We start from the raw sequence: 26,646 nt of genomic DNA, 5'->3' as shown, positions 1-26,646 counted from the left end.
AGTAGGCGGTGTCGTGGTTTTACCGGCTGGTATGCCTCGGATTTTTAGCGCCTTATCGGGGGATTTGTTTTACCCCAGAGAGTTCCCTTCTGTGGTGTTAGCGGCCATTGGACGCCGGGTAAACGTAAAAAACGTGTCCGGTCGGTTGTATAATTTACCGACTCTTGTGCGAGACCTGCCGTTGGATTTTTTCGAAGAATATGAAATCGAGTTTTCTCCGTTCGTGGGCAATGGGCAATCTCCGGAGGTAGTACCGGTAGCGCTTATGGTTATTGGTAAAATGAGATTGAGATTGGGAATTTTCTAATAATATATTGATTTCAGGAAGAGGAAAACGATCAAGAACACGGAAAAGGCGAAGACGAAAATCCTGAGTCCGTTGTTTGGGAATTGTTGGATGAAGTCGTCACGCTGGTTGTAGGAATAGCGGGAAATTCTAATTTTTATGAGCCCCCCAAAAAATATTTGTTTAAAAATTCTTGTTTTATAATAACTATTTTCTTAATTGTTAATTTGTGCTTAAAAATGTTGTAATCGGTTTAATTTTGATTGTGTGCCTTAAGCTACGTGGCCTTAAATATTTATAATTCAATTTTGAAAATATTTAATAAACAAATTTCATAGTTTAAAATTGTTTCGTTATTTTACCTTGCGGGATCGGGAAACTTAATAAAGTAGTTCGTAACTCTGTAAATTAGGGGAATTTAGTTAGTGACTGGTAGCATTGCCAAACTGGAATTTCACTAGTGGTGAAAGTGAGTTAGTGTCTGGTAACCCTGTAAATTGGAGGGAAATTATACTGTGACTGGTAGTATTGCGAAACCGGAGAATGTTAGTTATGGGTTGGTAACATTGCGATCTTGGGTATAAATGAGGTTAGGTTCGTTAGTTACGGTTTAATCTTCCGTTCCTCTCCGTTTGGGTAAGTTATTGATATTTTGTTGCTCGTTTGATAAAGTCTATTATTGTTCAGCTCGGAAAACGGCTTGGAAATGTTAAATATTTTTAAATTTTAAGGTGAATTTTACAGCCGAGGTTTAAAATGATAGTTGCAGAAAATGATAGCAGCGTCTCGTCTAATTCAGAGCTGTGTGCCAGCATAGAGGAGACCTTTTTTTATCATTCGCCTGCCTAAAAGGGCAAAACAGCCGCCAGTGTAAGTTTCGCTTCGTTGATGATCTTTCCTGGGCATTGGTTTGAGTTTGTTTTTAAACTTTTAAGGGTAAAACGAATTCGATATTCAGAAAAAAAACGATGGGGTCCTGCTGAAATTTGTGAAGCGGATCATCGGCGCTTACGATGTTACAGGTATTACGAGAATCGTGGTTTGGCGAACAATAAGCGCAGCCGCGAAGAAAAAGGGCTTCTTTCAAGATCGTACCGTTATGAGCCTGCGTGGGCATTATTTAAAGACAATTCTTCATCCGCTTAGACAAGGGGTAGGTATCCGAATAATTGGTAATACGTATAGAAAATAAGGGTGTTTGTTTGGGAAAATTTGTAGGAGCTTGAGATTATAAGCAGGAGGGAGTTTCAGGCGTTGGCCGCCAAAAAACTAGCGGAAAACGAAGCTAAGGAAAGGAAGAAAAAGGACGCGGAGGAAAAGAAGGAGAAGGAGGCAAAGGAGGCGGGCGAGAAGAAAATGATGGAAAATGAGGCAGAGGAAATGCAGAAAAAAAGGATAAGAAGTGAGAGACGAAGGCGGAAGGAAGTTTGGTGACGGAGGTGATGAAGAAAGTCGTAAGTGTTAAATATTTTGTCGTATTTTAAAGATATGTATTTATGGTTTGGCTTAATACGTTTATTATTGCTTTTCAGGTGGAATGCGAGGAAGATCTGTTTGACATTAATTGTTCCTTTGAAAACGAATTGTCTAACATGCAAATGTAAATGAATTAGGAAGTAAAAGTAAAAAAAATAAAATTTGTTATAATATCTTAAATTGGTTTTCGTTAAGTTAAAAGTCTATATTGTTAAGCTATGTTTTTGAGTATGAGTTCTTGGCGGGTGAACCAACAAAGGAGGGATGTTTAAGATATTGGTGGTTAAATCCGCCTAATGGGGAAGTACCAGTTACGTGTTTTAGGGGCTGATTGTCTTAGAAAGAGAAGCGACGTCCGTAATTTAGTGGTCACCCTGCCAAGCGAGGATATAGATTTTTAGAGGAAGGTTACCCTGCATAGGGGGGAAATTGTTATTTAATAATAATAATAATAATAATAATAATCTGCTAGGCTAATACCCAAGGCAACTACCTAGGCCTAAGTCATCGAGCGACTTTTAAAGCCTTTTAATTCAGGTGGCCGGGTTACAATGCGTAGGAGGGTGGTGGCAAGCCAACATCTCCCTACACTAACTAGTACCGTTAACCTCAACAAGTTTTTATGGAACGGGAAACCGAAGATCCCGGGGGAAAACCCCATAAACCAGTGGGGAGAGAACTTGCAAACTCAGCGCAGTAACCCTGTAGAATTGGGAAATGTAAGTAAGGAGTTGGTTAAATACAAAATATTAGAAAGTTAGTTATTGGTAAATATCCCTGTAGAGTGGGTAAAGGTTTATTTTGCGGTTGGCGACCCTGTAAATAGGCGGAAATAAGAATAGTCATGTAAATTGCGGGAATTTAGATAGTGGTGAATGCAAGTTAGTTATTGGTTGCGGAATCGGGAAACTTAATAAAGTGGGGAAATATAGATAGTGGTTTGTTGTTCTGTAAATCGAGGAAATGTAGATAGAGGACGGAAGTTATTATCCGTCAATGATATAAGGCGTGTAGTGTATTTTAGTGGCTGGCAGTATTGCGATATGAGGGAAGTTAAGCGAGCGACTGGTTACCCTATTAAGCGACGAAATGTATTGTGATTAGCGTGTATTTCTATTAAATTTCTGGGTAGATGGCGCGTTGAATCGTTAATTAAATATAGCGCAACGTCAAGAGAGTGCGCTGTTCTACGACTTTTAAGGGTATATAAACGCGGCACACTGATTGAAAATTTAGTTAGTCTTTGATTTTCGTAACCGAAAGGTAATCTCGCCGTGAAATGGCGAATAACCAGCAATTTCAATCCGAAAGTGATGTTCAATCCGAAAACAGCGATCGGTCGGCCATAAGTGGTATTATGTACTGGTCCGATTTTCCGGAACCCCCGTCAGTCGATTTGCCGCTTTTGGATTCTGCTCTTAGAGCTCCTGGCTTATTAAGGAGGTGAGATGTTTTAATTTAGCGCTCGCACAACTAAATATTACAATTTTTTTATTTTGTATGTGACGCGTTTGAATATGTGATCAAGGTGTAAGTTATCACGAGAAAATGGAAGTATTTTTGGCGACGAGTAGCACATTTTCTTCCGAAAAATTGGATATTCACGGGGGAGTTGACGATTTTATAGCCGGTAGGCTTACGTTGCCAGCGCATATACGAATTCTTTGGAACGGCGGCTCCGCAGGAATCTCTTATTTCTCCGGCTTGGAGGCATATTATGGACGTGTTCTTAGTGGAGGACCCTTCTACGCTTTAACATCGGAGGTTAAAAGCCTTTTTTAATATGATGCCTCTGGCTCCATTCCAAGGCGTATTGGATCAAGCTGTGGACGCTACCGAACTTTCGCGACGGCGAATTGATATGTGGTAAGATACTATGGAACCTTCCGTAGCCGGACTAAGGTAAAGTAGGAGTCGATTTATATTTAATCGTTTAATTGTATAAATTTTGTAGTCGGAGTATTTGGCCTCGGGGCGAGCCAATCCATCAATCGTCGGATGAAGACGAAAATAATAGTCAAGAAAGCGCCGAGTACCAAATTACCCAAGGGCAACTCACGTCTACCAGAAATGCTTTGGCTTCGTCCTCTTCGTCACTCGATAAAGAAACTTATACAATTTTAAAAACCAAATTCACCATGTAAATAATTAAATAATTCAAAATAATTCCTTTTTTTTAATTCAAGTTTTTAATTAATACAATGCGCATTATCATTCTTGAATCTGTGACAACCGTTATTAAAGCCTATATTAGTACAGTGTGTTTGAATTACGCCGATCTTATTGTAAATAAGGGGGATTTAGATAGCGTTCAGTAACTTCGTAGAATTGGGGAAATAATATAGTGTAATTTAGATTGTGTTTGGTAACCCTGCAGAATAGGGATTATTAAGATAGTGGCAGGTAACTCTGTAAATTAGGGGAATTTAAGTAGTGGCTGGTAACCCTGTAGAATTGGGGGCAATAAGATAGTGGCTGGTAGGGATTAATAAATCGGGAAACTATTTTGGGGATTGGGAACCCTGTAAATTGGGAAATTTAGTTTGTGGTTGTGAACGTTGGAAAATTAGGAAATTAATTTGGTGGTTGGTATCTCCGCAAAATTTGGGAATACAAAAGGGGTGTTGCGCTAGTGAAATTATGGGTATAAATAGAGACACGCTAAAGAGTATTTTTCAAATGATTTAAAGTTTCTAAAGAAAAAGGATCTCTATCGTCAAACGTTCTAAATGGAGAGAAATATAACTTTGATTGGCTCCGACGTCGAAGAAAGGCTAGAGGCTGGTTAACCTATTATATGGGGAAATGAAAGTTCGTGGCAGGCAATCCAGTGCAACTGGAAAATTAAATTAGTGGTTGATAACCCTGTAAGACGGGAAACGTTAGTAAGGAGTTGGTTTAATTGGAAAATTATTGGATAGTTAGTTAGTGGTTCATAACCCTGTAAAGCGGGTATAATTTGATTTTGGGGTTGGTGACCCTGTAAAGAGGCTGAAATGTGAGTTAGGGAGGAATGTCAGCCGAAGAAAACTTTCGATAATCAGGATTATGAAAAAGTATAGTTAGTAGCTAGAGCAAGGATGGGTAAGTCAAACTTAGTATACAGGGTCTTTTTTTTGCTCGAAAAAGTGTTTTTTTTTTTCAAAAACTATTTATAGTACCGATTTCAAATTTGGAAGGTCAATTCTCTATACCGGGGGACATCAGTTTGAGAAATTTGAGCGTTTTCGGTAATGTTTTTCACCAATTTTGAAAAATTATTTTTCGACCACTAGGTGCCAGATAAAAAATTTCTATTATAAAGTTGTAGGCCGTCATCGAAAACCCTTAAAAATTGTTCACTCGACGAAAAACAATTTATTTATCAGTGAAAATTCGAGCTTGAAAAATTTACAAGTTGGTGAAGCCAAATTACGATTGTTTGAAACGATAATTTAAACCGAATTACCTAATCCAGTTGAAACTTTGGTTAAAAAAACGACCGGATTTAAAAAACACGAGGCTATAGGTGAATCCTAAACATGCATTGGGTATTTAAAGGAAAACTTTGGGAGATTATTATCAGTGTTTGATAATATTTCGAACAATGCCTCGTTATTCAGTAGCTGAGCGTACCGAGATAGTTGCCATTTACTATGGAGAAGCAGCGCAAAACCTTAGAAGAGTGACTGAAATCTTCGCAGAAAGACATCCAAATGGAGCACCATCTGTAAATACAGTAAGACGAGCAATTCACGATTTCAATCAATTTGGTAACTTGCAACCTAGGTTTCGCGGATTGGGTCAACCGGATTTAGACTTCGAGAACAATGTACTCGCGTACTTTGTGGCATATCCTCGTCACAGTTGCGCTAACGCCGCTGCTGATTTGGGTTGTTCTGCAAATCGTGTGTGGAAAATTCTTCGTAAGAATCGCTATCACCCATACAGAGCTACGCTCCACCAAGGACTAATTGACGGAGACCATCAAAGACGTTATGAATTTAGCAACTCGTTACTAAATGCTGTCCAAGAAGATAGACAATTTTTGCGCCATGTTTTGTTCTCCGACGAAGCGTCATTTTCTAGAGATGGGCCCTTTAATCATCAAAACAGCCATCTTTGGTCTGACATCAACCCACATTGGGGTTTTGAATATCATCACCAGGTTCAATTTGAACGGGTCAATGTTTGGGTTGGACTTGTTGGAAACCGTTTGATTGGTCCCTTTTTCCTGCCGACGAACCTCAACGGCCAAAGGTATTTACATTTTCTACAGAACGAACTGAGTGACGCAATCGACGACTTTCCATTGGCTGAAAGACGTCAGTTGTGGTTTCAGCAAGATGGCGCCCCTCCGCATTTTTCCCGGCAAGTAACTGAGCACCTCAACAACGAGTTTCCTGAAAGGTGGATAGGGAGAAATGGTCCAGTGCATTGGCCAGCAAGGTCACCTGACCTAACACCGCTGGATTATTTTCTCTGGGGATTCGTTAAAGCAAAGGTATACGCCACGCCCATTGAAACTAGGGAGGAACTCATTAGACGAATAATCAGTGCTTGCCGAGACGTCACACCAGAAATGGTAGAGAAAGCGTTTGAGAACTTAATTGTCCGCGCACAAACCTGTGTTGCAGCCAATGGTGATATTATTGAAAATGTTTTGTAAAAATTTATGTGAATAAAATATCTGCATTTAAAAACCAAACGTGTACATTTTTTCAAGTGTGAAAACTCTACTACGTTTGTATTAGACTTGTTCCCTTTTCAATTATCGTTTCAAACAATCGTAATTTGGCTTCACCAACTTGTAAATTTTTCAAGCTCGAATTTTCACTGATAAATAAGTTGTTTTTCGTCGAGTGAACAATTTTTAAGGGTTTTCGATGACGGCCTACAACTTTATAATAGAATTTTTTTATCTCGCACCTTGTGGTCGAAAAATAATTTTTCAAAATTGGTGAAAAACATTACCGAAAACGCTCAAATTTATCAAACTGATGTCCCCCGGTATAGAGAATTGACCTTCCAAATTTGAAATCGGTACTATAAATAGTTTTTGAAAAAAAACACTTTTCCGAGCAAAAAAAAAGACCCTGTATATGTATTCTTTTTAAATGAGTTTTTAGGGAAGCTTTCAAGCGTATGCTTTTACTTCTACACGAGCTTCTACCGTTTACGCAAGTAAGTTATTTTATATTTTAGTTACGTTTTAATTATTATCTTTGATTATAAACTTAATTATAAATTTATACTAATTAATTAATTAAAAAATTAACTTTGAATTAAAATGATTTGTATTAATTATATTTTAATCTCAAACTCGGCCGGGTTGTCGATAGTAAATTAGCAATCGTTCGTGAACCAAGGCTTAAAAGATATAAATTGGTACTAGAACTAGATAAGTAAGTAGTCTGTAAAAATTAGAAACGGTTTTTGATTCTATCTGCAAACCCTATTTTTAAAACATGGTTATTAATCAAGCATATTTCATTAACAGAAATAGATACATCTAGGTTAACAAATTACGGTAGTTTATGCAGCGCATTCTCCAGAGAGGAACACGAAGGAAAAGTGTTTCACCATGGTTTAATATTATAACTTAATTAAGGGATCTTAAAATTCATTTTGCGCGTGGAAATACACCGCCATTTTAGGGTATAAAAGCAGGTAAAAAAACCTGCTATACCTTACAATGTAAAGGTTCTGTCACGTGTAAAAACATAATTTTGAAATCGGTCAATTAGTAGTTTAAACTACGAATTAAGTTATCACATTAATGTGATAACTATTTTATACTTTATTTCGTAAATATTTACAAAGAATAGAGGTAATCCTTTAGGGAAGCCCCTGGAGGAAAGGTGTTTAAAATTGATGCTGCGTTGCCCAGCTGAATCGCGATCGCGATTCGTTGGAGAAGGAACTGAACCGAATGCGGCTCACCGGTGACGTCCTTTCAACGACGGCCAATGGCCTGAGCTAAATCTAAACCTTCTTGACCGAACGATAACTTAATTAGTAGTCTAATGCGATAACTTAATTAGTAGTCTAATTCGATAACTTAATTAGTAGTCTTATGCGATTACTTAATTAGTAGTTTAATGCGATTACTTAATTAGTAGTTTAATGCGATTACTTAATTGGTAGTTTAATGCGATAACTTAATTGGTAGTTTAATGCGATAACTTAATTGGTAGTTTAATGCGATAACCTAATTGGTAGTTTAATGCGATAAATTAATTGGTAGTTTAATGCGATAAATTAATTGGTAGTTTAATGCGATAAATTAATTGGTAGTTTAATGCGATAACTTAATTGGTAGTTTAATGCGATAACTTAATTGGTAGTTTAATGCGATAACCTAATTGGTAGTTTAATGCGATAACCTAATTGGTAGTTTAATGCGATAACTTAATTGGTAGTTTCATGCGATAACTTAATTGGTAGTTTAATGCGATAACTTAATTGGTAGTTTCATGCGATAACTTAATTGGTAGTTTCATGCGATAACTTAATTGGTAGTTTCACGCGATAACTTAATTGGCAGTTTCACGTGATAACTTAATTGGCAGTTTCACGTGATAACTTAATTGGCAGTTTCACGTGATAACTTAATTGGCAGTTTCACGTGATAACTTAATTAGCAGTTTCACGTGATAACTTAATTAGCAGTTCCACGTGATAACTTAATTAGCAGTTTCACGTGATAACTTAATTAGCAGTTTCACGTGATAAATTTATTCATTAGCAGTTTCACGTGATAAATTTATTCATTAGCAGTTTCATGTGATAAATTTATTTATTAGCAGTTTCATGTGATAAATTTATTCATTAGCAGTTTCATGTGATAAATTTATTCATTAGCAGTTTCATGTGATAAATTTATTCATTAGCAGTTTCATGTGATAAATTTATTCATTAGCAGTTTCATATTAAAATTTCTTAATTATTAGTTTCATATTAAAAATTTATTATTTAGTAGTTTCACATGAAAAATTTATTTATTAGTAGGGTCATTCCATACGATTTCGACCAATCATGTCACCATGGGTCAATCGATTTTTTTTAAATTTTAAACACTGATAGATTGCCTAAAAACGGTGATATCCAAGGTTTTAGCTGAAAATATTAAGAAGTTTTAGAATAAACACAGTTTAACCAAAACCCCACATTTTTTGGTATATCGTACCTCGATTTCAGTACCCTTTCGCTTTAAGTTTAATAACTTTTTATAAATATATTTTATTTTAACAAAATAACACAATCTTACACATTTCGACAAGGCCAATTCAATGGTGTGGTTTATATGTTATTGGATGTCAAAATGTACATTTTTATTTTTGGGGGGTCTCAATCGAGAGGGGTTAAAGGGTCATGTGGGCGATTGAAAACAAGAAATATAAATACACTATTAGATAGCTGTAGAAAAGTGCTTTAAAATAAGCTCTTAAAAAAAGGGTTTTTTCCTTGTTTTTATTTAATAAATCAATAACTATTTTCTTGAAATTCAACACTTTTGAAATTTTATATTTTTGATATCATCCAAAAATGGTTTAAATCTTTTAGAAATTATTAATACGTATTTAACGATGTGTGATAAATAATGCTCGAATATTTTCTAAATCATTATCTTTAAGAATAAAGGATCTAGCTCTGGAAGCAGTCGCTGTAGGCGTTGATATCAATCGCAAAATCAAGTTAAGAGGTATATGGCATTTGTCGCCCGTTTAGGCCATGACAGACTGTTAACTTATGTATATATTTTTTAACCCTTAATTTTGAGTAGTAAATTGCTAAAATATTAAATTGAAAATAATTGTGTGTTAAATAGAGGCATTGAACTTTTTAGTGTCGCCTGTAATGTTTGTTGTAACTGAAAACTAAACCTAATCTATAAATAACTAGAATTTTATACTGTTAAGTATTAAAGTTTTGTAATCCACCATTTTGGTTAGCTTGGAAAATACATTAAGAAACACATGGTACAATAAATGCTTCGGAATTTTATTTTTACCTTTTGTAATTCCAAGCTCCCAAAAGTATCAACACTCGCAAAAGATTCATTTTATATCATCTATAATGTGTGGTAGGTTCAATTTAACTTTCTTAGGGAGCAGCCTCGACCAGGTTTTTTCTACATATTTATAGATTAGGTTTAGTTATCAGTTACAACAAACATTACAGGCGACACTAAAAAGTTCAATGCCTCTATTTAACACACAATTATTTTCAATTTAATATTTTAGCAATTTACTACTCAAAATTAAGGGTTGAAAAATATATACATAAGTTAACAGTCTGTCATGGCCTAAACGGGACGACAAATGCCATATACCTCTTAACTTGATTTTGCGACTGATATCAGCGACTACTTCCAGAGCTAGATCCTTTATTCTTAAAGATAATGATTTAGAAAATATTCGAGCATTATTTATCACACATCGTTAAATACGTATTAATAATTTCAAAAAGATTTAAACCATTTTTTGTATGATATAAAAAATATAAAATTTCAAAAGTGTTGAATTTCAAGAAAATAGATATTGATTTATTAAATAAAAACAAGGAAAATACCCGTTTTTTAATAGTTTATTTTAAAGCTCTTTTCTAGAGCTATCTAATAGTGTATTTATATTTCTTGTTTTCAATCGCCCACATGACCCTTTAAACCCTCGATTGAGACCCCCCCAAAAATAAAAATTTACATTTTGACATCCAATAACCTGGTATCAATTCCAGTTAGGGCTATATAAACCACACCATTGAATTGGCCTTGTCGAAATGTGTAAGATTGTGTTATTTTGCTAAAATAAAATATATTTATAAAAAGTTATTAAACTTAAAGCGAAAGGGTACTGAAATCGAGATACGATATACCAAAAAATGTGGGGTTTCGGTTAAACTGTGTTGATTCTAAAACTACCTAATATTTTCAGCTAAAACCTTGGATATCACCTTTTTTTAGGCAAATCTATCAAGTGTTTAATATTTAAAAAAAATCAATTGACCCATGGTGACATGATTGGCCGAAATCGTATGTAATGACCCAGTAGTTCCATATGGAAAATTATTAATTCATATGATAACTTCATTAATTAGTGGTTTCATATGATAACTTCATTAATTAGTGGTTTCATATGATAACTTCATTAATTAGTGGTTTCATATTATAAATTTATTAAGTAGTAGTTTCATATTAAAAATTTATTTATTAGTAGTTTCATATGAAAATTTATTAAGTAGTTTCATATGAAAATTTATTAAGTAGTTTCATATGAAAAATTATTAATTCATATGATAACTTACTTAATTAGTGGTTTCGTATGATAACTTCATTAATTAGTGGTTTCGTATGATAACTTCATTAATTAGTGGTTTCGTATGATAACTTCATTAATTAGTGGTTTCGTATGATAACTTAAACCAACGAATGTCAGAGGTGATCTACGAGACATTTCTGAACACACCTGTAGTCAGTTGACTGTCACTCCTATATACATCGTTAAGGACTATTTACACTTTGCTGGTGAGTGTAGTTTTTGGTTTGAGTTTAGGGAAACTATTTTCCTTTTCCTTCACACACTTGACGAACAGTTGACGAGATTTCGGGCATTAACTGACGAAGAAAATTGCATTAATAATTGTGGGAAAGATTAATATTTCAATTAAGTTTTTTAATAAAAACGATGCGTATGAAAATTATAGCTAAATATATAATCTAATATATAGATTTGAAAGTCTGTTTGTCTGCTCCTTTGCCTTTTATTCAAATAAACACCGTTGATCTTGTCACAAAAAATTTTTGTAGGACCCGTAAGCATATTGCCCCCAGACAAAAAAGTCATATCTAAAAATTTTTAGGACTTTTAAATAATTCCCCTTTTTTCACCATTTTTTCTGTGTTTACTGGTAAAATTGAATTGAAGTGTGCAAATTGGAGTCATACTTTTTTATAACATATTTTGGCTTTATTGTTAAGAAATACGTCTCACTGTAGCTTGTTGCAATGCTATTTTAAATGGATTATTATTTTTTAAAGTAACTAAAGATAATTTTTTTACAGGTTGGAAGTTAATTATATTAACATTTTCACAATCATGGTGAGTTTGTACTTAATGAAATATCGTAAAATCCTTCGCTTGCAAAAATTTCCTTTTTTTATAGAACTCTAGTAGTGTACTGTATTTGAGATTTTTGTTGTTTGAAATAACACATTTAGACATTTTTCCTAGTGTGTCTAGTAGTTTGTGCTTTTGAGAGTCAGCTTATTTCGAGCGAAAAGCACCCAAGATATATGTAGAAATGGCCTTTTTCTTAAGCTAGTAGCCTTGTATTCTGTATTATTACCTAAATCTGTTTTCATTTTGTAAGAAATACATACAATGATGTTTAATTGTTTTTTAAAGTATACTTGAAATACAAAAATCCTCTGTCAATTAACCACCCTGTTTAGGTATTGCCTCAGTGGTTGCCTGCAAAGTTTTTTTTGTGAAATAAATATTATTGTTACTATTATTATTAATTAGAAACTGGTGTTCAGCAATTACATGTCAGTGTCTGGAATATAAACAACTTATATTCCAGACACTGACTTTATACCAAATACAAATTAAAACATGCATGGTCATTTTTTATCAACATAGAAGTAACTGCAATTCATTTTTCTCTGAATTACTATTGCTACAAAAACTATTATTTGACATTTTCACAAATACATTGAAATGATATAGGATTTAAATCATCGTACGTCGAGTGACATTGCCATGGTATTGTTGGTGCCGCTTAAAAACACCTGAAATTTTTTTCAAAGCACCCCCTAAAGCAGCTGCTTATGTAGATATCTGCTTCTTCTCTAAATAGAAAATCTTACATTTCCAAAGTCAAGAGACTTATTTTAACCCTAGATGCAAGTTATGAATCATCTATATAGAAATTTGCAACATTTTATCCATTGGAAAACCCCCATCCTTGTAATCCTAGCAACGCTACTGCATACATCATGTATCAGACTGATGATGTCACCGTCTAAAGGGCCCTTTAAGTAAGTTATAAATACAAAGCTGGAAATGGTCTTGTTCGATAGGTGTGGATGTATACTTTAAAAACATTATCAATCTGACAACCAAAGTGGGCCCAAACGGCGAATTTTTTCTGATTATGTCAGACCCAACCCTCTTATTTCCATTTAACATACAGCTAAATGGAAATTAGTGGATGGGGTCTGACTAAAAAAGGCAGATTGACCATTTGGACCCACTTTGGTTGTCAGAGTTCAGGTCTATCAGTCAAGACCTATTCCAGCTTTGTACTTATAACTCGCTTAAAGTGTCTCTCAGTCGGTGACATCATCAGTTTGATATATGACATGACAGTATGGCCTCATTTTATCCATCTGACACATTTTCCCACCATATGTCCAATGTTTCAGCCATGTACTATTAACTTATTTTATCCTGGGCTCTTAGACTATAAGAGCAAAAGACAAGTAGCCTTAGCTGCTCTTTTAAAGTAGTTCTAGACCAAAAACTTAATTTGAACCTTGTTGAAGGAGAATGACATTAGATAGGAATTTAGATTTATTAATTTATTTCACGTGGCTTAGCTACATTAAGTAGTGACCTAGTCAGTGAATTCCCAAGATGAAATTCATGGGAATATATTTTCGATATTGAATGATTTCATTTTAATCTGCTAAGCAATGGCCCCCCAAACGTGTATGATTAAAATCAGTGCTATTTAAAAGGGCCCAGAGTCGTTTTTTTGGGGGGGGGGGGACCGGAGTTCCTAGTTACGCCACTGCTGCTAAGCCTCAAAATTGGTCAATTTAGGTTTAGGAAGTGCTTTAATAAATCCTCATTGAATATAGGTTGCAAAATTTGTGCTTTAATTCCCACTATAAATTACAAAAATTTTATTTTAATGCAATATTTAAATATTAATAGGACAACATCGTGAAATTTTACAGCACAAAAAGAAAAGAAAGTAAGTTTATTTCATAATTTGCAAAATTCCACAACGAACCAAGGAGTACAATACTGTAGCTTTGACTTTATTTAAGTTATTACGAAACTGATTACAGATTTAGCATTGTCAAAGGCCTGTATTTGATGTACAAATGTTTAAGAAGTGGTTAGTCCCTAGCTCTCAATTGACTAACTATAGCACATAAGTATATTCATATAAAAAGGGGGATGTTAATTCTCCACTAGACTTTATTAAATTACTTGTGTAGGTGCTACTAATTCAATATACGGGGCACCTCTTTGTGGTGCAGTGACATATCTATAGTGAAATGATTAAAAATGAAATAATGTTGTAACTTAAAAGTATTAATAGTTTGTTCAATTGCTTATAGCACATACCCCAGCTGAAATAAAAGCTGAAGGAAGAAGACGGATAAGAACCATGTGTAAGAAAGTAAGTTCTTTGCTACCTATGTCAATTTACCTTCAGTTTTGTATAAAGGTATACTTTACCTCTTGGCTCTCTAATATTATAATTGTATAATTGGGGCATACATTAGCAATTACTTAATTAACATAATAAAATTTTACTTTTATGTCTCAAGTCACAGTAAATAGTTAAGATTTGGCTGTTGTTGGGTTACGTAGGCTTGTTAGTTTGATATGTATGCACATATCATACAGCCTAACAATTTAGTTCTTAAATCTTTAAATATATATTTTTTTTTCTTGGTAATGACCAATTTAATTTTATAGCAGAAGGAACTGTTTCAATATACCAAGACACCAAGCATTTTTGTATACTATGATAAAGAAGTGTGCATGGAAGGTGAGTTTTCTTTTTTATATTTATGGTCAACATGAAAGTTATATTAGTCAAACATAGAGATAAACAATTAAATGCCAAATAAATAATACCTTATTTGGAAACGGGTCAGTCTTATGAATCAACTTTTTTTTCAAGATGTGGTAGAAAATTATCCTTCTTTTCATTAATTGTATATTGAAACATTAAAAACTGTGTCAAACAATAGATTGTGTATTGTTAGAATAAGAAATATGTGATAAAAGTGTTGATAGTCTGTTGCAAACAAATTTTCATTTATTCATTGTTTGATATTCAAAAATATATTGTTTCAATGATTACCATCATAAGTTAGAATTACCAGAGGAGTTAATGTAACTCATTCAGAATGAGATATTAAAAGAAGTAAATGAACCAAAGTTATCAGACTATCCCCATGTTGGAGGCGTTTTCCTTTAGAAGTTACAATTTTGCCTCAAATTTGAAATTTTGTGCGCTCCTAGGCCAAATAATGAAACCATTTTGTATACATAGAAATAGCTATAACAACAATTCCAAGTGCAATTTATCACGTAAAAGGACGGGGATGGAAATTAGCCTTTTTTACTCCATTGTCTCATCATTTTCATAAGGAAAACGCCCTCCGATTCTGAGCGCTATTTCGATAACTTTGGTTCATTTACTTCTGATATTAGAGATTGTTAAAAGCATTGAAGATAGAGGTTTCTTAACTTGCCTCCTATGACTTGAAACACATTGGTTTTCATCTGATTTATCATTTGACATGTCACATATAGTGCAAGATCAATTTTCTAGAACTATTTTAAGTCGCTAACATGCTCCATGGCTACCAATTTGATTAAAAACTTTTGGAAAATTTATTGGGTAATTTTGTTGGTAACAATGTGGGAAAAAATTGTTATATTGCCTTGTCATTATTCTTGTCAACAAGCTTACCTTGAGTTGCAAAATTCATGTCCTTAAATTTCAATTTATCAAAAAACTCTTGAAATGATCTTTCTATGGCTATAAATTTTAAGGACCAGTGTTCCTTTCGGAATATTTTATCTTGGAGGGTGTCCAGTATTTTTCTAATTTGGGTTAGATTAGATTTTCTCGAAGCTCCCCCGTAGAGTTGCCTGAAAGAAACCCTGACCACCATAACAATTAAATGGATTTTATATATCTTTGATCAGTTATAGCAGTCTATTCTAATATTATAAAAATTGTTAAAATTGAATAAGTGATTGGTGATTCATCTACATTTCAGAAGTGGGTGTAGCTAAATTTTACTAAAACAAACGCTTAATCTTTTTCGACGATTTTTTGATTTTTTTCACCATTTTAAGGCACTGGTTAAAGCTAACCTCAGATAACTCTTTTGTTTTGTTTATTCCAAAGTAAGCCTCGACTTTAGATAAATTAGGAAATGGAGGTTTGTTTGGCAAAGCGTTAATGCCCCTTGAAGGCTACATTTGCTCTCCTATATTTTCTTTGGTTATTTCTAGCTTAGCAAATTTTTCCTATAAGAATGAGAATTGTTTTCAGAAATTTCAACTTTTGTGGGTTTTTTAGCTATATATTTTTGTAAAATTAAATGTATTTCCTGGTACCAAAAGTGACATAATTACCAGAAGTGTGCCAATCGAACCTATTTCTTAATGAATTTTTCTAGCGAAATTCAAGTTGGGAGGGGAGAAGGGAAGTATGCCTTAGGGAGGGAAGTGAAAACCAACAAATAACGCCTCGTAGTGAGGAACGGAGGAACTAAGTAGCAATGGTCAAAGTTAGTGTATTTTTGATTTTTCGTCGTTCTGTGGAGACGCTATCACCATCTACCTAGGATATAATACCATAGACTAAAAAAGATCCTGAAGGCGACAATAATTAAGTCTTTTATGTGGTTGGTCTAGAGTCGAGCATTCATTAAACGTTTAACGTATGAAAGTACAGGGATTGTCACACTTTTGGTAACTATGTCACTTTTGCTGGTACTTGGGTTTATCAAATTATAAAAATTCAAAAATAATTTTCTATTAGGGATGGTAGTAATTTCACTAAAAATTGTAATCTAAGATAAATTATAAATTTTTTTCAGTTTATGGATGCACATTGGATAATAACTTTAAGTCTAAAATTTCCGATGGATTTTTAAATGGCATTATTTCTTCTTCATCCGGTGATGTACAAATTTTAGGTAGCAATCATTTTTATGACATAATTGTAACTAGAGTAAATTTTTAATCTTAAATGTATGATACTTAGGATATAATTTATATACGGGTGTTATTATAAAATAGTATATGTTGTAAGAAGGAATCTGCTTCTATCGGATAATTTTTTAAGGTGGAACAAAATTGTCAAACTTACCTGATGGGGAGACGTTATATACTGCTCAACTGCGGGAAGTGATTACATTCATAATGAAACCACTGCGTGAGTATAGTTATACTGAATTTAAAAATCATATTATGGAGGATAAATCAGTAGGAAAATGGTTTAGTGATATTTCTTTTGGAATGGCTTAAATGCAACTCGGGTCTAAAATTCCCATTATGATATTATTATTAGTATTATTATTATTATTATATTATTATAATTAAATTCTTTAAGTGAAAGAGTTGTCTTACCCCAAAATATTTGATCTGACTAGTTTGCCGTACCCACTACTGAAATAAAATACATAGACGAAAAATTAATTAATCATTTTTAATTGAAGCATTGTAATGAACCTTTTTTCCTAAGGCTAAAGGTTCAAACTAACCATTTAAACGTGCGGATATGTGAAAAAGTCAGTTAAGTATACACACTAGTTAATGTCAAATATTAATTTATTAGCATGAATACTAGAGCAATACCTTCTCCAACATATGATCCTACAGTAACTGCTCTTAAGCCAGGCTGTGCCTACTCTTTTATTAGCTTATTGCCCTCTAGGGGTCGCCACCACATTTGGTGTGGGAAGGAGGAGGACATGATTTAATCGGTAATTTTTCTGATGCTACCCGTGTCATCTTACCATAGGTATATGACAGGATAATAATTTCAAGTTACTATTATGGATCCCTGTTTTCATGAATAACCTTTATCACTTTATAACTTACTAATCCATTTACATACTTAAAAACTTAACATCTTTTGTCACTCATCATGTGATGAACTTTATGCCGAACGACCATTTGAAAGTAAGTCTAACTGAAATTTAAACGTGCACGTTTACATTTTGCTTTTATTATTATTTTAATTCTTAAGCAATATTTGATGTTGGCTATATTTCATACAACAAATCCAGTGGTTTGTAAGGTAGCTATTTCCAACCCAACTTCTGTAGGAAGTGGTTATGAAAGCTACTAGACATGTAGACTGGGTATTGCATGATTACGTCATACACTAATTCTTTTAACCAGATTATCTCTTTAATTAAATAAAATCTAAAAAAAACTTAAAACGATTGAACACATTAACTGTATTTCAAGTTTGTCATTAAATAAAGTTGCTTCCTTTTTTGTATACAATGCTATGAAGTTAGTTGCGTAAAGTTATTAGATTGTAGCTTTAATTTTTTTTATATATATTGTAGTTTTAAAACATGGATGTTACAAAGCAATTGAAAAGCCAGAATGGTGGCCGAAAGATATTGCTTTTGCAAGTGTAAATAATGAATGTAAGTATTTTTCAAGTGTTATAAAGGTTGATTATTGGAGCAAAAAGAATACTTGGATTTATTGCCTTCTTGAATTTAACATTTATGACGTAAGTCATAAACTTTTTGAAATGGCTTTAAATATTAAGTACTATACCACTGATGCCCAAATAGTGGGCCGCCTGCTAGTATATGACCCGCGTTGAGTAAAAACTTTAACATTAGCGCTGTGCTTTGGTTGACCTGCGTCATATTCCTGATAATACATTTCAGAGTTATCTTGGTTAAGGTTAGTCCACAATTATGTATCATCACTTCTACTTTTTAAATAATTATACAGAAAGTAATTTTTTATCTGCTTCAGTTGTAACCATCAACAGATAGTGTTATGATTGTCTTTTGAGTTATTTTTTATCAGTAACTAACAAAATTAATTCAAGTTAAGATAATCAAAGGTCAAATGTGACATAATCATCGAGTCACACACTTCTCAGTGTACACTGGCTAATCCCAAAAATACCAAGAAATTGCTTTTTGCAAAAGAACTACCTGGCAAAACCTCCTTGAGCTGCCAATCGGGGTAATGGCGCTTACAACAAACAACTTTGCCAGTAAAACTAGTAAAATATTCAGTTGTGTGTGACTGTGAATCATCATGGCTTTAGAAGTGTAGGCCAGTATGGTTAATTTTCCAGAGAATCCTGATTTAAAAAAATATTTAGGGGCATGATTAGAATCTATAACTATTAAGTTTAGTAAAAAAATATTTTTTTTTATAAAAGGTGATTTTATTATATTATATATTATTATTTAGCCTGCCATTTAAAATATTTCCCCACCACTGTGTTATACAGACTCCAAGTTTAATTGTAAAGTGCTTAAATTTAAAAAAAATTATCTATGTAAAAAATGCTTTTATTAAAAATAGTTCCATGTCAAAAACCACAACAGTTCTATTTGTTTAAACCATTTGATAGTTATATCAGGCTAGTTCCCACATGATGTCAATTCCTTTTTGAAAAATTTCACTGAAAATTGAAGTATAATTAAATAATAATTTGTAATTTACAATTATACATTGTTTTTTGAGAAACAACCCAATATTTTCAAAGTTGTAAACCATTCAATAAGATATTTACAATATAGGGTCAGTCCCCCTGTTATCGGACAACTTATTGAAAATTCATATATAAACTAAGGTAAACAGCAGAGAGCCTTTTTTAAACATCAGAACTATGGAATATGGAAAATTATTGACCATGCTTTCGAAATTGTTTTTTAAAAAAATGTAAATTAGTGCTAAATTGAAAAATTAATTGGCTAGTACGAGTACCTATTATCAGACATTTGGATAATGAATCAAATATCACTGGTCCTTTTATCGGACGATGTACCTTTAGTTCGGACACTAGGAGTTAAGAACCATACACACTAACTTAAGTTTCGGACACCGGTGCCTTTCAACCGGACAAAGGGCCTTTAAAACCAGACATTTTCTACATTTCCACTGGTTCTGACTTCATCGAGCGTGTTGCGGGCCCTGTTAATAATAGAGCTTCGATACTGGTCCTAGACATCACTGGGTTTCATTGCGGGCCCTATTAATAATTGACCTTCTTTAAGACCCTGTACATCATCTGGCTTCTCTGCGGGCCCTATTAATAAAACCGATATCATGGGAACTCGTTACGAGCCCCGGTATCATCAGAACGTTTTATGGGCCCCTGATGTCATCAAACCTCGCTACGGGCCCTAGAAAGCTTTGAGCATCGTTGCAGGCCCCAGATTTCAGCGAACCTTGATTAAACCTCGTTACGGGCCCCAGATAGCATCAAACCTCATTACGGGCCCCAGATAGCATCAAACCTCATTACGGGCCCCAGATAGCATCAAACCTTTTTGCGGGCCCCAGATAGCATCAAACCTCATTACGGGCCCCGGATAGCATCAAACCTTTTTATGGCCCCAGATAGCATCAAACCTTTTTACGGGTCCCAGATAGCATCAAACCTTTTTACGGGCCCCAGATAGCATCAAACCTTGTTACGGGCCCCAGATATCAATAAACCTTCTTACGGGCTCTAGAAAGCATTGGTCCTATATTTTGGCCCCTAGACATCCATCGAGTCTCATTAATTCACCTTGGATTACAGGTATTTCGATGTGAAATGATCTGGTTCACACTTCTCTAATTGTAACTAATCTAAACGTTCTAGTAATAATTTTTTATGACCTTGACTACTTGGTTCAAGGTCATTGTATTTTCGTTATTCAGTGACCCCATAAAAGAGCTATACCACATGAATAGTTAAGGTTTTTCGTGAATTTCAATATCTCTCGTGGTAGTGTCCTAAAGTTAAACAAAGACCAAATATTCTAGAGGGTGGTCATTATCTGGGGGGTTTCACCCCTCTGATTTTGGAAAATGTCCCCCCTCCCCCTTATTTAACTTCATTAAATGAATCGCTTCCTCGTTTATTTTCCCTTGTTCATATTTTTTTTATGTTAAATCCTTATTTCCCTGAACTAATAGGCATGATAGATGTCTAGGGATGCACCGATATATCGGTAACCAATATATCGGCCGATATATCGGCTAATTTTTCAAATATCGGTATCGGCCAATATCGGCTTAAGCGAGGCCGATATTAGCCGATATTTCTGGTATTAGAAAAACATTTTCTAGTGTTTCTTTTTGATCGCTGTTGTAGGAAATAATTATTCGCGTCCAAAACGGTCAGGAATCATAAGTGGTTTTTAGACTCCAAAAGCCTTAGATCATATCATTTTTTAACAGGTGGTTACGAGAGTAAACAAAAAAGCATAATATTGTGATAGGTAACTTTGTTAATATCGGCCGATATATCGGCCACGATTAGCCGATATATCGGCCACGATTAGCCGATATATCGGCTGTACCCATATCGGTGCATCCCTATAGATGTCTGACAGACAATCAGAAAATTGGTATAAGACGTGTCCGATAATAGGGTTTTAATTACAATACGTAATCAAATTGTTTCTTTGCAATAAGTAAATGCAAAACCATTTTTACTTAAAAAATTTATAGCGAAATATTCAGTCTTTTCATTGATACCCAGAATGTATAATTGGCAACTACTAATTAAAGCACTTGAAAATAATATACAAAAACCGGAGGGAAAGTAATTGTCACGTTATTGTAAATTCAAATTATTGTGGCTATTATGCCGTACATCATGTTTGGCGACAATTTTTCTAAGTAGCTTTTCAACGGGTCAATAAATTTTTTAACTTAATTAACTAATTACTTTAAATTATATTTATCAAAAGGAGTTCGTTTATTAATTTCTTATAACCTGATGGTAATTTAGAAAGAATTAGATTGCTGTTTTGAAATATTGTGCAAGTAGAGCTTTAACTGGCGTTTCCTTTATTGCATTAAAAAATGATACAATGTGGCTTAAGAGAGATAAAAAAGTGGATTGTATAAATTATCAAAATTTAAAAAAAAATATTTTTAATATCCATCTCTGTTTTACACATCCAAAATTATTTTTGAAGAGTAACCTAATATTATTTTAAACATATTCAGACAATGTTGATGGAAAAACAGGGAAATGGTCCCATGAAATGCTGCAAGATATTTATGAAAGTGCCAGACGGCACTTCAAGGAAACCGATTCTGAGGTTTTAATTTTTTTCTTTGCTTAAAATAACTTTTATTTAGTCTAACTAAAATAAGCTTGTTTGTTTTTCTACAGAGCTTGAACTAAAATTTTAACTCTTTCATTTTGATAGATTTTAAAACTAAACTTTGAAGCGTAATTCTAGTAGTAGGAGAGGCTACCACAAAGAAACAAGGGACTGTTTTTCCATTTTCCAATTAAATCTAAAACAGTTAAACTGAGAATTCCAGGTTTGGAAATTAAATAACCGGACTGGTGCTACAAAACATTTTGTTGATCACCAATTATATAAGAAAGTTTATCGCCTTCAATGTACTCTCCTTGGCGATTCCTTCAAAGCTCCATACGAATTTTCCATTGTTCAAAGCAGTGCGGGAAATCCGCTTCTGTTAGCTTGTTGGGGACCTCCATCGCTTTTGCTTACACCGCTTCCACACTGTCAAATCTTGTCCCCTTAAGCTCAGATTTAACCTTGGGAAATAAAAAGTCACAGCTAGGGGCCAAGTCGGGTGAGTACTGTGGGTGGTCCAACATGGTGATGCCATATTTTGCAAAGAAGGCCATCACAGACAAGACAGAATGGGCTGGCGCATTGTCTTGAAGCATCCAGTTCATGAAGGAACCTCGACCGACGTAATAATGTTGATTGACAGTCTGACCTTCGGGGACCAAGTGAACGTAGACAATTCCACACTTGCCAAAAAAACCATCATAATGGCTTTGAATTTTGATTTGCTCATTTTCGCTTTTTTGCCGTGGTGATAGTTTGGGCTCTTCCAATGCATTGATCGGTGCTTTGTTTCAGGATCATAGGTAAAAAAACATGAGTAATCACTCTCTAACAATTCTGGATCATTCTCAATGTTGTTTAAAAGGTCAGCACAAATGTTAATTTTCGATTCCTTTGCTCTGGAGTGAAGTTTTGACACCATTTTTGGGCGAACTTTGTGCATGTTGAATGATTCATGCAAAATCTGACTGACACTTTCTTCGTTAATTCCTAAAATCTCAGCAAGAGCTCGGACACTCGGACAACGATTGTCACATACTAATTTACAAATTTTCTGGATGCATGTTGTTGTCTGTTGTTGATGTTGAGGGTCGTCCAGGGCGCGGATCATCTTCGATCATTTCATGTCTCTTTTTAAACCTTTTGAGCCACTCAAAAATTTGTGTGCGCGGTAAACATTCACTTCCATACACTTCATTTAACATGGTATGAGCTTCTGTAGCAGATTTCCCCAGTTTCACAAGAAACTTGAGGTTAACTCATTGCTCGATCTGAACACTGCATTTTTTCGACAAGACATTAGCGCAAGGACTTGAGTGGGCGATTGCTATAGCTAGACTGAGCGATGTACAACCGAGCTCAGGGTGGGAGAAGCATAAACACTCACAGACATGTTCAAACCTGCCGCAGTGCACGCGCTGTTTGCCAGTAGCAGCACCAGTCTGGTTATTTAACTGCCACACCTTGTATAATGGTAACACGGTCATTTCCCGCATCATGCACAATCGAATAGTGCTCACAGTCGTAGGTTTTATCTGCAGGCAGAGAATACTTTTCGAATATAACAAGGGCAGAAGTTGTAGTTGTGTTTGCATATTCCCAGTTAATGTTAATTCATTCTTGGTTAAATCAATGTAATTATATAAAGTAGGCCTATAATCTAATCTTGAATCACTGTGGTACCTTAAAGGTGAATGTTTTAAGTTTTTTTTTGGACTTCCTAGGTTCATACCAAGATGTCAATTAACACTTTAAACTTGTCCAATCTATTTTCAGGTTATTAAAAAAATTATTTAATTATTTTGATGGTATATGGCTTATAAGAACACACCTCACCTTCAAGAAATTTCAGCTTTATTAGCAAACCATCTAAAATTCTAGGAAAGGAGAGTTGTTGGAACCAGTTCACGAACATTTTATCTAATCATGGGCCAATAAAAGCAGGTCGTGACTCTCTAAGTATATAACTCCCATCCTTTGAAACAAAACTGTAACCTATGTGACGGATGTGATGAAATGGAACATTAGGAAATAAGCAGTGGTGTAACGTAGGTCTCCAGGGCCTGCCCATGAAAGTTGTTAGGGGGCCCCCATTATAATCAGTGGATTTGTTATAGGTATTAAATTGCTTGTTAGGTAAAGTATTGGGAATATTAAGGGAGGCCACTGTAATTAAGCTACTGGGGGTATTTTTCCCTCTATGTATGTGTAGATATATATATATATATATATATATATATATATATATATTTAAAGAGGGAGATACATAGAGAGAGAGATATATACATATATAGTTTTCCCCTGAGATCTTCGGTTTCCCCTTCCATATAAACTTGTTGAGGTTGATGGTAATAGTTAGGGTAGGGAGCTGTTGGCTCGAACGCGTGGCATGCAGGGCTTGTCACCACCCTCCTACGCATTGTAACCCGGCCACCTGAATTAATGGCTTCAAAAGTCGCTTGATGACTTAGGCCTAAAGTGGTGCCTTGGGTATTAGCCTAGCTGATTATTATTATTATTATTATTATTATTATTATATATATAGAGAGATATAGATATATATATAGGTATAGAGATAATTATATATATATATATAGGTATAGAGATATTTATATATATATATATATATATATATAGATATCTATATAGATATCAACCTCCTTCTATATCTATCTCTGCCTATATATATATATATAGGCAGAGATAGATATAGGAGGTGCAATTGAAACTCGCAAATTGGTTTTAATCCTCATTTCTAGATGGATGGCAAGAATGAAACACCCTTTTCCCTCATCACAATCAGTAAAAAAAGCGACCCGTCTAAATCTTTTCCCAGGCAAGAGGGAATGATGCAGGGCAGAAGTAATAGTTGAGTTGGCAGCATTCCATTCAAACTAAGTATACTAGCTCAAAATTTAAGGAGCTGCGTAAAATTCTAGAAAGCGGGCGCCAAAGTGATTGCTAGATAGTATTTTAATTGTGATCAATGAGTCATTCCAGGTCAAATCAACCATGTTCATACCACTTAAGTTAACAATTTTTTTAAAATTTGGTCAACAGGTGTAGTTATGCGTAAAACTAACCCATGTAAAGTAAAAGAGCTGAAAAATGTTTTTGTTTATTTTCGTTTTTCCATATATCCCTTGCACCTCAACTAAAAAATGGCTATAGCTTCGGTTCTAATAATGCAAAAAAAAATTTGCCCTCTAACTCCCTTCAAAAAAAATGCAGCACTTTTTCTTCACAGGGGTTAATTTTACGCATAACATGTTCACGAAATTTCACCAAAAAGTTTAACGGCTCCAATATATGCAAAAAGATCTTTTTAAATAATTTTATCCTTTTAATAAGTTTTTTGTTTTTGTTTTAAACCATATTATTTTTTATTAATTGTTAAATAAATGGCATAAATTTCTTAGTTTTTCGTAAGGGAAGAAAGGGCACAAGCTCATATAGGGGGATCCAAATGAAAAACATCCAGGCGCCACCACTGTGATAGTGGAGCCTTAAAGATATCCACCAGGCATGTGAATGTGTTTGTTTAGACTTCCTAAGTTCAAATGCCAATATGGTAATTATTACTTAAACTTGTCAAATTTATTTTTAAAGTAATCTTTAAAAATCAAATTAACTCATTATTTAGATGGGATAACTTATAAGAACACCCTTAATCTACAAGAAATTAGCTTTCTTAGTGCTGGCAACCATCTCTAAAACTAGGAAAGTAAAGCAAGTTTGGAGCTGGGACCCTCACCCTGTTCAAGGAAATTATAATATCATAATTTGTTGTTACTGGTGAAAAAATATGCCCATTCAGAAAAACAAGGGAATTACCCTCATTTCTAGAATGTATTTACATCGATAGCAAGAAGTACACACCCTGTTTCCCTCATCAAAATCAGAAAGTCTTATCTAATTTTTCCCAACTACAGGGGGAGATAGCTAAGAGGGGATGATGCAACTCTCGCACACAATCGCATGATTTCTCTGCAGGCGGAGAATATTGTTCAAACGTGACGAGTGTATATTCTTAGTTATTTTAATTTATTCCTGGTTGACCCAATGTAATTGTACAAAGTAGTCTGGTTTGGTTTGACTGATGAAAAAATATACCCATTCAGAAAAACAATTGGTTTAACGATCATTTCTATAATTTCTTTAGATAGATGGCTAGAAAATGCTTAATAATTGCACAATTTAAATACTTACTATTAATATAATTTTTTAGGAGACCATAAAGTAAAAACCATATAACAAGATGCGCTTAGTAATAAAATATAAACATCTGTAAAAAGAATTGGGCTAACACTCATTTCAAGAATAAATTGTAAAATTTTTAAAAGAGCTAGTAAAACTTTTAAAAGATAGTACAATTTAATGCTTGCCGGGTGAGAGACATGCTTAAGAAATATCGTGGTTTGATTTTAAATACACCACTATTAATGATTTTTTTTTCAGCTGACAATAGAAATGTTAGAAAAATGCAATATGGACAATTTCATGGAATTTCTTGAACATCATCACTAATTTTTTTGTAAATAAAATTGGAATTTTTATTGTAAATGTCTCTTTTTGGAAATAAAAATCGTAGTGATATTAGCTTATTTCAGCTTATATAATGCTCATAAGAATATATCCCCAGATTCTAAGATGCAAGGAGGAATTTAAGATTATGTTATTCATATAATGAATAACATTAAGCGTATAACCCTTTTCAAATAATTATTAAGTCATATTCCCCCTTTAATGGCTGGGAGTAAACTTACAAACTCACCGCCAAAGGAGGGGTTCTCAGATTTCACCCAGTGCCACAAGC

The 26,646-nt window shown here is 34.1% G+C and overlaps 2 long non-coding RNA genes across 6 annotated transcripts; both read left to right on the top strand.

Moving 5' to 3' along the window:
* Positions 1-6,902: 6,902 nt before the first annotated feature.
* On the top strand, positions 6,903-14,158 carry LOC149926268 (uncharacterized). The gene is made up of 5 exons (XR_016477086.1): positions 6,903-6,925; positions 11,179-11,267; positions 11,805-11,841; positions 13,684-13,723; positions 14,097-14,158. It is a non-coding gene; the product is annotated as an uncharacterized LOC149926268 (long non-coding RNA).
* Positions 14,159-14,487: 329 nt separating this feature from the next.
* LOC149926267 (uncharacterized) lies at positions 14,488-24,038 on the top strand. 5 transcript variants are annotated; one of them, XR_016476917.1, is made up of 7 exons: positions 14,488-14,533; positions 16,608-16,706; positions 16,856-16,945; positions 17,447-17,694; positions 18,090-18,173; positions 21,727-21,821; positions 23,607-24,038. It is a non-coding gene; the product is annotated as an uncharacterized LOC149926267 (long non-coding RNA). The 5 variants fall into 5 exon arrangements; XR_016476916.1 differs by lacking the exon at positions 23,607-24,038 and having other exon boundaries at positions 21,727-22,577; XR_016476919.1 differs by lacking the exon at positions 23,607-24,038 and having other exon boundaries at positions 17,255-17,694; positions 21,727-22,577.
* The last annotated feature ends 2,608 nt before the right edge of the window (positions 24,039-26,646 follow it).

This window comes from Leiobunum rupestre, chromosome 10, assembly GCF_980474605.1.
Source record: "Leiobunum rupestre chromosome 10, qqLeiRupe1.1.hap1, whole genome shotgun sequence".
In the NCBI taxonomy this organism is placed as follows: Eukaryota; Metazoa; Arthropoda; class Arachnida; order Opiliones; family Sclerosomatidae; genus Leiobunum; species Leiobunum rupestre.
This window is presented reverse-complemented; position numbering and strand designations above follow the sequence as displayed.